Here is a 12,808-nt window from a genome sequence, read left to right on the forward strand (position 1 = left end):
CATGGCAATCTAAATTATAAAAATGTGTTGCTCTCTCAACTACCAAAGCTGAATTTATTGCCATTACAGAAGCTTGCAAAGAAGAGTTATGGTTAAAGAAATTTTTGCAAGAATTGAGTTTGAAGCAAGAAAAGTATGTGCTTTATTGTGATAGTCAAAGTGCTATTCACTTGAGTAAAAATTCTATTTTTCCTTCGAGATCGAAACACATTGATGTGAGATACCATTGGATTCGTGATGTGTTAGATTCAAAATTGTTGCAGCTCGAAAAGGTTCACACGGATGATAATATTTCGGATATGTTGACAAAGACTTTGTCGAGGGACAAACATTTGAAGTGTCGAACTTTGGCGGGTATGGTTGATATCTCCACCTAAGTCAGTAGGGGGAGAATTGTTGGGTATACCTCCTTATTGGAGTGTGGGACCCAATTGGTTTTGGAAAAAGAGTTTAATTTGATTTAGTATTAATTATAATATATTTTTGTATATTATATTTAATTTGTGGAGACCCAATCCAATTTGGAAACAACTAAGGTTTGATAATAAACCCTAGATTCACAATATTGTTTTTCTCAAGAAAAAAGTGGGCGACTGCTATAACTTTGAGAAAACCAATTCGGTGGAAAAAAGTTGAGGGTGTGTGCTCCGTTTGTTTGTGGTGTATTTCGGCAGCTTTGGTGAAGTTGATTTGGGTTAATTATTTTGGGTCTTCTACAATTCTGGTTTCGAAGATTTTGGTTCTTCTATTTGGTGAGGTATTTCCTCTTTGTTTATTTATGATTATTTGGAATTCACCTAAGGGTGGTTTGTGAGACTATTCGTGTCTCGTTTGTAATCGTTTGGAAACTTATTTGGTTGATAGTGGAATCGGATTTCGATACCGTGGACGTACCTCACATTGAGGGAACCACGTAAAAATTCTTGTGTTGCTTTTGATTTAATTTTTCCGCATTAGTTTTTATTCCCATTGATTGATTTACTTGTGAGGAATCACATATTTTCCCTAACAGTAATGTTATTAGTGCATGTCAAAGCCACAATGCTGTTGTGTTTTCAGAGATAGAAGATACCAGAGAACCATCCAAGATAAAATCTGGAAAAAAAAAAAAAGGGACTCACTTAGTCAGGAGAATCTTGAACAGCATTTATATTTGACTTGTCTAGATGATGCAAGCAAGCTAAATGGTACGCATGTGTTCTTGAAGTTGAAGTGTTGCTTTCAACTAGCTGAATTGTTCTTATATTATATGAAAGCTGACTAATCCAAAAGTAGCGGCATCAGAAATTACTTGCAATAATAAAATAAAATAAATAATGAAAAAAAATAGTAGCAACACAGAAATTGAGTATTTCTTATTTGTACTGTTGTTTTTGCAGTTAGTGAATCTACTCTAAAGCGTAGATGTAGGAAGATTGATATCTCGAAGTGGCCATCTCGCAAGAGAAACGAGGTAAAGCCAGTAGATGAATCTATTCCAAGTGCCGGAGCAAACGATCCTACTCTTTCTACGAGTCCGAGTCTACTTACCACTGTTGTTGTACTTGATCAACCAAACCCTCTAGGTTCTGAACTTCAAAGAGAAAAGGGCAAATCACTCTGCTTTACAACGAAAGTGGGTTTTAGACAGTTTGAGAGGCTGCTGGATCATATGCCTGGGGGCTATTACAATGAACTCCGTGTCCAAAGTGGTATTTTGCAAGAGTTTGGTAAAATGACTCCAAAGGGGAATTTATTCATTGGTGAATTGGTGTTTCAATTAACTAGACCAAACCCCTCAGTTGCTCATTGTAACCCTAATGTCATTCTTTCCACACTGCCTTAAACGCTCTGAGATCTGCCGTTAATTAGAAGCTCGGAAGGCTTTTCAGAGAATGCAGTGTTGGGATCTAGTCCAAGAACTGACCCAACTCCCAAGCGAGTCAAGACTAATCTAGCTCGAGCAGTGTCGAATGTTAATGCAAGGCAAGAAGTGAGCACCCTGATTGTAAAGGCAACATATAGAGAAAACATGATACGATTTCAATTTTTGTCGACCTCTCGAATCATTGAGCTGAAGAATGAGGTAACAAAGAGGCTACCATTAAAGGTTGGTGCTTTTAACATAAAGTATGAGAATGACAAGCAAGAGTCGATCTTAATGGCCTGTGATGCAGACGTGCAGGAGTGCATGGATATTTGGACTTCACCTAGCAACAACGAAGTTAGATTATTTATTCATGATATAATTACCACTTAAACAGACATATTAGTGAAATTAATTGCCTTAGGATCAATTAGAATTTTGGAAGTAAAGGGTTCTAGTTGTATTGATTGGAATTTTTTTTTTTTTTTATGGCAGTATTGATTTGAATTTGGAACCAGTAAATGCAGCAAAGGAATAGTATTTTCGTGCATTTATTATGGCCAACTAATCGGTTAAGTTTTTTTTTTCCTTCTTTTCTTTAAATTAATAATTTTTACAGAGTCTCACATTAAAGAGTTGAAGTAAACTCCATGGTGGTATATGGTGAATGGAATTATGAGCTCATTCTCCTTCCACTGTTTGGTTGTTAACATAGAATGATGTAGGAAGCAAAAAATAATTGTCATTTCCACATTTGATTATACCTAATTAAACTGTTAGAATGGATGGAGTTTGTCAATTGGTCAAATCTTTAGTGTTCTATTATATTCAGCCTAGGGGGCTTGGCCTTGATCTTACGATTTGGAGTGGAAAAGTTAGTAATTGATTGGGCTGTCTAGTCCATTAACCATTTAAAGGCTTCTAATCAACGTAGCATTTTCTAATTAAAAAAGAAAAAGAATAATTACAACCAAAAAAAAGAAGGAATAATTACTCATAAATCTCATTTGGGAAAATGCTAGTCCATTTAGTCCTACATGTTTTTTTTATAAACCAAATAATCCTTTTTATTTGTACTATGTATTACTGATTTGATTTAATAATATTTGAGTTTACTTGTTTGTCCCTTATTGTGATTATGTTTTTGATGTTTTTTGGGGATTTAGTGTATGTGGATAAGGTATGGTTTAACATTTCCATTTTTTTAGGGATTTTGTGGAGTGATTGTGGGGATTATTGATGTCACCTACTTGGTGTTACATTATTGATGATAAATCATTTACGTTTTCTGGGGAGGTGTGCGGATTGTAATGTTCACATTTATCTGCATAACATCAGCCCAGAGCCACATTGCCATACCATTAAGCCTCTCACTAACAACCTATAACATTAGCACCAAACACGAATCACATAACATAACATCGACACAGTCCGACAATCCCTAACAATTAACAGCCACTACCCGCTACTACCACCAAACCCCACCAATACTTTCAAGCATACATCTTCCCACTAGCCTCCAACATTACAAAATACACACTCAATCATACAAACATTAGCTACAACACCATGCGTCTGTTACATTACATACATGCACAACATCACATTTGCAATCACTGGTAATCCCCAAACCCGTGAAAATATTACAACATTAACCAACAAAACCGTCATATTACAAACATGCACAATATCACATTTGCAATCAATGGTAAACCCCAAACCTGCGACGTGAACAAGATCACCTAAAACCCCACATGACGCACCAATTAAACAAAAACCCATTTTGAGCATCAATCTCGATGTTATATTGTTCCATAAACAGCCAAACTAACTTTGAAGACACCCATACTTGTTACCATCGCACTAATACACAATCAACGATGCCGTCAACGAATTAATTTTAAATCGCCGACGTTACGTCCTTAATGTTAATCGCACTCCAAGATGTCCCAGTGCCCACGCCGTTTCACCTCTGTAAATTTGATAGAAAGGGTTTCCATGATTTTCTAGGATTTTTTGGGGGTTTTGTAATGTTATTTGGGGAATAACGAATTCTGGGCGTAAGGTTCCCAAATCCAGTGTTCAACTCACACAAACTGAGGATCAACACTGCAACATTGTCAAGGAAACGTTGACGTTCCCATTTTTAAGCTTCCGTTTTGTTCGCAATGGAGGGAAAAGGAAAAAAAATGCTATAATATAATGTTGGACTTTTTGGTAACTACAACATCACTTAAACACCCACTATACCCCTCCAAACAGCAAACTCATGCGTTACATTCGTGGGCTCAAGTGTAATTAACATTGACATGGGACCAATTAGTCTACAAAATAAATTATAGGACTAAATGGTTCAAACTATCTAAACTTAGGATTTATTGGTGTTTTCCCCCAAAAAAAAATGTCAAGGTTTGATTCTTTTAACAAAATAAATTATAAATTTTTAATTTTATCAACTTAAATCTTGATTTTTTGATTTGTTTTTAATATAAACCATTTGTCTATTTTCGTTAACTAAAACTGACCAAAAAAATAGGGGAATTTTTTTTAAGGTCCCTGGTGTATTAAGATTTTATAGGATAAATGACATGCAATATTTTCATAGTGGTTGAGGTCTCTCAACATTTTTTCAGAGAAATTTCGATTCAAAGAATTTCAAAACATAAAGAAATTATTTCTCTATATTTTGAAATTTCTCTGGTTTAAAATATCTCTAGTTTGCTCAATTTCTCTGATTTTCTCTATGTTTTGAAATTTTCTGTGGCATTTAAAATAGCTCTAACCACATTAGACTCTGAGATTTGTGTGTGATGCCCAGAGAAATTTGTAAAAATGAAATTTCTCTGGCATGTTGATTTTCTCTGCAATTTCTCTAGCATTAAGATATCCCCTTGAGATATGAAATTTCTTTGGAATTCCCCTTGTGCCTATTGATTTTCTCTGGGATAAATTCTCTGTGTGATGGCCAAAGAAATTTGATTTTCTTCTCCTTATCATGTTGATTTGTTGGACAATCGTCACTGTATTTAAAAAAATAAATTATGTTTGTGTACTAAACAACAAACGGAATACAAAAGAAATAAAGGAAATAAGAGAGATTGTTTGATTTCAAAAATCAAACTAGAAAATAAAATAAAATAAATAAAACAGATTTTTATTTTGTTACAAAAACAAAATGAAAATCTAAAACAGAAAAATAATAAAACAGAAAATTAATTAATTACTTACCAAATTAATTTCTTGAACAAATTTTCTAATCAAGTCCAGTGTTTAGCACTGTGTCCTTAAGACAGATTCGTCCTCTCCACGGTGCTTTCAAATTGTGGACGTCCATCTCCCAGGATAAAATAATCAACAGCAAACAATAACAGCACTATAAATTGTTTGCACAACGAACACACTTTGTGTTTACACTCTTTCTCACAAGAAAATAATGCAGCAAAATGTAAAGAGAAACTGCAGAATATTTTGGACAAAAATTAAAGTAACATATCAAATGAGGGACTGCCTATTTATAGATGGAGTGGTGGCTGCTTAATTTGAATTAAACAGGTATAGATTTGAATGAACAGGTATGGTACCTGTTCAGTTTGAATAAACAGATACAAGTCTGTTGGGTTCAAATTTTGAACAAATAAAATCTGTATTGAACAGATTTGAATTTGTCCAGGTTGGGAAAAATAAAAACGGAGCCAATTTCTGAAATTAATTTTCAAAATTCAAATTCCAAAAAATTAGAATTCAATTTAGAAAATAAACTTCAAATGTTTTTGGCCCAAAAAGATAGGTATTAGGCTGCACAAGCCCAACCCAACTACGCACCCACGCCCAAGCCCAGCCCAGCCCGCCCGGACAGGCAGCGGCGCACACGTGTGTTTATTTTGGATCCAATGGGTTTAGCTCACTTTGCTCATAACCTCCATCTCTACAAAACTTGGGTGCCCCTTGGGGCCTACCCCAAGTTCCAAACTCAAACCTTATAAACCCACTAAAAGTATACCCACCAAATCAATGTGGGACAAGCCATTATTCAAATCTTAAGGAATTTTCACCAAAAACTCCATTTCCATGGAGCTCACTTTGGCTTCAATTTTTCATTCACCCGATAATGGTTTTGAGCAACCAAATATACCACGTGAATCACAACGTGGCATAGAACACGTTACCACTTAGACCCACCAAATTTGGCGCATAGGTCCCACCTAAAAATTAGACCAAAGGTGAGGAAAAATTTTTCCAAACCTTCAAAACCCATTTCTAACAATCCCCCACAAGAATGAAATTTGATGACAACGGAAATACAACAATATGCAGAATTTGTCGAAAGAGTATAAATTGAAAATATCTTACATCAGGATAGGTAGTTTTCAGCCTTGAACCTTCCCTAGTGATAACCTATCAGACTTACTAGCTAACCAATGGACGCGATGCCTTGAATTGTTCAGCCATTTGTGTAAGTCAAGACAATAGATTTCACACAAAATATCTTCTGACACATCGTGGTTCTCACGGTTGTGTTCATTTTGGCCTTGAACGCTCTTGATTGTTCATGAGTGCTTTTAGAGAATTTAGCCTCTTCATTCCCATAGAACCGGCCCCAGTTTGACACTTATATAGGTGATTCTTATTGTCAGTATCACTTATACTCGTCTTGATTTTATGCCTAAATTAAGATATAAGTAATCATTAAAAGCTAAACTTATCCTTAAACCCCTACATACAACACATGTTGCAGATATCACTCTCACCACAGGAATGGGTAGGGAATTTTAATCCCTTGGTGATTTCTGGCGAGCCACACATAACTTAATTGTCCCTTTGAACTTAGTTCTTGGGATCTCCAATCATATAAGTAGGGTTACCATTATAATGACTCTTATATAATAGGCTTTAATCACATCCCCTTCGATGAACTATACACATGCTCTTTTGTCAAACCTTTTGTTAACAGATCAGCAATCTTCTCTTTAGATTTTATATAATCTATTGAGATTATTACATTTGAGAGCAATTTCCTTACGGTATTATGTCGACGACGAACACGTCGTGACTTACCATTATACATATGATTCTGTGCTCTGCCTATTGTAGATTGACTATCACAATGAATACAAATAGCTGGCACAGGTTTAGGCCACATTGGAATGTCTTCTAAGAAGTGACGAAGCCGTTCTGCTTCTTCTCCTACTTTGTCTAAAGCAATGAACTTAGATTCCATTGTGGATCGTGCGATGCATGTTTGTTTTGTGGATTTCCAAGAAACAGCAGCGCCTCTCAGAGTAAAGACATATCCACTAGTAGATTTTGAATCTTTAGTATCCAATATCCAATTGGCATCACAATAACCTTCAAGTACTGCTGGATATCGAGTAAAGTTCAAACCATAATCACAGGTAAATCTTAGATATCTAAGAACCCGAATGATCGCTTTCCAATGGTCTTCTCCGGGGTTACTAGTGTACCTACTCAATTTAGGCTAAGTTTGGCATCTTCAAAATAAGTCAAAAGGTCACTATCTTATTTAAGTCACATCATCTTATTTAAGTTACATCACCTCTCTACTACATCACTTCAAACCCAACCCATATTTTATAAAAATTCAAAAAGTGCACTTATTTAGAACATCCCAAACAACCCTTAAATACTGACAGCATAAGCTATATCAGGACGAGTACAATTCATTAGGTACATTAGGCTTCCAATGATTTGGGAGTATTTTAACTGAGACAACGCATCACCTTTATTTTTCGATAAATAAAGACTAATATTTACAGGTGTTCTAGCTATATTCATATCATCCTTGATAAATTTACCAAGAATTTTCTCAATATAATATGATTGAGATAATGCATATCCGTCAGATGTTTTAGTAATTTTCATTCCTAATATTACATATATCAAATCTTCTATTTAGCATTTGCTTAGTTGATTTGATCATGTTTTGACTGCTTCCAATGATAAGCATGTCATCTACATAAACACAAACGATGACATAACCTTTGTCAGTGTTTTTAACATAGACACACTTGTCACATTCGTTTATCTTAAACTCATTAGTAAGCATAGCATGATCAAATTTTTCATGCCATTGCTTAGGTGCTTGTTTTAATTCATAAAGAGATTTTACAAGCCGACAAACTTTCTTTTCTTGCCCCGGCACTACAAACCCTTCGGGTTGCTCCATATAAATCTCTTCATTTAGATCATCGTTTAAGAAAGTTGTCTTAACATCCATTTGATGTATTTCTAAATTATACAGCGCTGCTATAGCAATCAGCATGCGAATGGATGTTATTCTTGTCATAGGGGAATATGTGTCAAAATAGTCCAGACCTTCCTTTTGTCTGTAACATTTTACTATAAGTCTTGCTTTATACTTATCTATTGAACCATCTGCTTTCATTTTTCTCTTGAATATCCACTTATACCCAAAAGGCTTAGAACCAAGTAGAAGATCCACCAATTCCCAAGTATGATTTTGCATAATGGATTCAATTTCATTATTAACAGCCTCTTTCTACAAAGGTGCTTCAGGACCTGTCATTGCTTCCTTAAAGCTTTGAGGTTCATTTTCTAACAGGTATGTCAGAAAATCTGGACCAAAGGATTTTGATGTTCTTGCTCTCTTACTTCGTCTTTGTTCATCATCAGTTAAATCTTGTTGGTCAAGACCATTACTAGTCTCTTGTGTTTGATTGTCATTAGTCTCTTGACTTCGTATACAATCATAAGTTCTTTTCTATGAACTTAATTTCTATCCTTTCTTGTAAGGAAAGACATGTTCAAAAAATACAACATTCATTGCCTCTATAATAGTGTTCACATTTATATCAGGTATTTCTGATTTATAAGTGAAAAACCGATATGCACTACTATTCTGAGCATAACCAATAAACACACAATCCACTATTTTTGGTCCTATCTTAGTCTTTTTAGGAACATGAACTTCTACTTTTGCCAAACACCCCCATACTTTTAAGTATTTGTAGGAAGGTGGTCGACCTTTCCATAATTCATAAAGAGTGTTGTTGGTTTTCTTGTGAGGTATTCTGTTAAGAACATAATTAGCAGACAATATTGCTTCCCCTTATAAGTTCTGCGGTAAGCCCGAACTTAGTAACATGGCATTCATCATTTCTTTAAGGGTTTTATTCTTCCTTTCAGCAATTCTATTTTGTTGTGGAGAATAGGGTGCTGTAGTTTGGTGAATAATGCCATGTTGTGCACAAAATTCATTTAATGGTGCATCATATTCACCACCCCTATCACTTCTAACCATTTTAATGGTTTTACCAAGTTGATTTTCAACTTCAATTTTGTAGAGTTTAAACATTTCTAAGGCTTCCTCTTTACTTCTAAGTAAATAAACATAACAATATCTTGTGCAATCATCGATAAATGTTATGAAATACTTTTTAGCTCCTCTAGTTTGAATAAATTTAAGATCACATTCATCAGTATGAATTAATTCTAGAGGTTCGGTTTTTCTTTCAACCGATTTAAATGGAGCCTTAGTTAGTTTCGCTTCTACACAAGTCTCACATTTGTGATTAGGATCAATTTCAAACTTTGGTATATAATCCAAACCAATTAATCTACGCAAAGCATCAAAATCCACATGTCCTAATCTACCATGCCACAAATTCAACTCAAGAATATAAGCAAAACATGTGTTATTCTTATTAATAGCAAGTTTTGGTACAACCGTCATTACATTTAACTTGAAAAGACCATCACTCATGTATCACTTATCAACATACATACCACTCTTTGTTTATACAAATTTAACAGACTCAAATACAAGCCTAAAACTATTTTTACTTAACAAAGAACCAGAAACTAAATTCTTCCGGATGTCTGGTACATGCAGTACGTTGTTGAGGGTAAGTTTATTTCCTGATGTCATCTTCAAGATCACTTTTCCTTGTCCAGCTACAGTAGAAGTAGAAGAATTTTCCATAAATAGTTGCTCACCATTTGCAGTCTCATTATAAGTAGTGAACATCTTCTTGTCCGCACATATGTGACGAGTTGCCCCAGTGTCAACCAATCATTCCTTGGGATTTCTAACCAGATTAGCCTCAAACACCACAGCGGAGAGATTGATGCCATTTACCCCGTCAGAGATGTAATCTAATTCTGTCACATTGGCTTGATTGGTGGTCTTCTTACTTGTACTTCTGCGATCCTTCTTAGGGCGGCGGCAATCAGAAGCTCGATATCCGGTCTTGCCACAATTATAGCATATACCTTTGAACTTTTTATTGCCATTGTTGTCACCTTGTTTAGGACCATCTCCAGTAAACTTCCTCTTTTTGTTATGTGGTTTGTGCACTTGTTCAACCACATTAGCCTTGGATTCAATGAGATTTTTACCATTCCCCTTTTCAACCTTTTGGTTATCTTCCTCAATCATTAGTCTTACAATCAATTCATCCATGGTCATCTACTTGCGTTTATGTTTTAAATAATTTTTGAAATCTTTCCAAGCCGATGGTAACTTTTCCACTAAAGCAACGACTTGGAAAGACTCGCTAAGAGAAATACCTTCAGAATGAATATCATGCAAAATTATTTGAAAATCTTGAACTTGAGAAATTACCATTTTGTAGTCTACCATTACAAAGTCCAGAAATTTACCGACAACAAATTTCTTTGTGCCGGCATCTTCTTTCTTGTATTTTTTCTCCAAAGAATCCCACAATTCTTTTGCTGTTTTCAGAGGGCTATAAACATTATACAGCATGTTGTCAAGGCCATTGAGGATGTAGTTTCTGCACAGGAAATCAGAATGCTTCCAAGCGTCTACAGCGGCAACAACTTGCCGATCACTTTCATCATCTCTAAGTACTGGAGCCTCTTCACGGAGAAACCAGGCCAAATATAGAGTTGTAAGATAGAACAGTATTTTCTGCTACCATCTCTTAAACTTAGTGCCATTAAATTTTTTTGATTTTTCTCTATGATTTATCGGAACTTGAACATGGTTCTAGATAGGGACCGGAGTCGCTATAACAATCAGATTTGGAGTACTACTTTCTGCAACTATAATATCTGATTACAAAAGTCAAAAAAAACCAAGACACAAATTAATTTTCTAGTTACTAAAACCAGAAAATAAATTATAGCACAAAATAATTTTATTTTCCTTGTTACTAAAACTAGAAAAATAAAATACCACAATAATTTTCTGTAACAGAAATTAATATTATGCAATTGTTAATGACACCAGTATATTACTACTAGTTTTCAAAGAAAATAAACAGTATATTACTACTATTTGTCAAACAGTGTATTACTACTATTTGAACTTTCCAACCAGAATATCACTTTGTGAAAGCACAGAAAATTAAATACAGTGAAGACACCAAAAAATAAATCTGTCTTAAGATTGTTGGACAATCTTCACTAAATTTAAAAAATAAATTATGTTTGTGTCCTAAACAACAAACGGAATACAAAAGAAATAAAGGAAATAAGAGAGATTGTTTGATTACAAAAATCAAACTAGAAAATAAAATAAAACAAATAAAACAGATTTTTATTTTGTTACAAAAACAAAATGAAAATCTGAAACATAAAAATAATAAAACAGAAAATTAATTAATTACTTACCAAATTAATTTCTTGAACAAATTTTCTGATCAAGTCCAGTGTTTAACACTATGTCCTTAAGATAGATTTGTCCTCTCCACGGTGCTTTCAGATTGTAGACGTCTACCTCCTAGGATAAAATGATCAACGGCAAACAATAGTAGCACTACAAATTGTTTGCACAACGAACACACTTTGTCTTTACACTCTTTCTCACAAGAAAATAATGCAGCAAAATGTAGAGAGAAATTGCAGAATATTTTGGACGCAAATTAAAGTAAAACATCAAATGAGGGACTGCCTATTTATAGATGGAGTGGTGGCTGTTTAATTTGAATTAAACATGTACAGATTTGAATGAACGGGTATGGCACCTGTTTAGTTTGAATAAATAGATACAAGTCTGTTGGGTTTAAATTTTGAACAGATAAAATCTGTATTGAACAGATTTGAATCTGTCCAGGTTGGGGAAAATAAAACCGAAGCCAATTTCTGGAATTAATTTTTGAAATTCAAATTCCAAAAAATTAGAATTTAATTTTAGAAAATAAACTTCAAATGTTTTTTGCCCAAAAAGATAGGTATTGGGCCAAACAAGCCCAACCCAACCACACATCCAAGCCCAGCCAGCCCTGACGAACGGACGGCGGCGGCGCGCACGTGTTTATTTTGGGTCCAATAGGTCTAGCCCACTTTACCCATAACCTCCATCTCTACAAAGCTTGGGTGCCCCTTGAGGCCTACCCCAAGTTCCAAACTCAAGCCTTATAAACCCACTCAAAGTATGTCCACCAAATCAATATGGGACAAGCTATTATTCAAACCTTATGAAATTTCTACCAAAAACTCCATTTCCATGGAGCTCATTTTGGCTTCAATTTTTCATCCACCCGATAATGGTTTTGAGCAACCAAATATACCATGTGAATCACAACGCGGCATAGAATGCGTTGCCACTTAGACCCGCCAAATTTGGCGCACGGGTCCCACCTAAAAATTAGACCAAAGTTGAGAAAAAATTCTATTTTTCCAAACCTTCAAAACCCATTTCTAACATGATTTTCTCTAACCAAATTACACACTCTCCCTTGTGATTTTCTTTGACAAAAGTAACTTGAAATCAATAAACAAGAATGATTCCCGAAAGGGAGTCAGAATCGGAGTTTCACACAATACAACCCCATTATGTCATGAAGATGAAGATCTGATTGTAGTAAAATGATTACAATAATAATAATAATAATAATAATAATAATAATAATAATAATAATAATAAAGTAGAAGTGGGAAAGAAAGAAAAAACACACAGAAATGAAGGAAAGAAAGGGAGAGGGGAGATTAAAATTACATGCAATCCTGCCATTCCAT

This window comes from Camellia sinensis, chromosome 8, assembly GCF_055761805.1.
Source record: "Camellia sinensis isolate YWXY chromosome 8, ASM5576180v1, whole genome shotgun sequence".
Classification (NCBI taxonomy): Eukaryota; Viridiplantae; Streptophyta; class Magnoliopsida; order Ericales; family Theaceae; genus Camellia; species Camellia sinensis.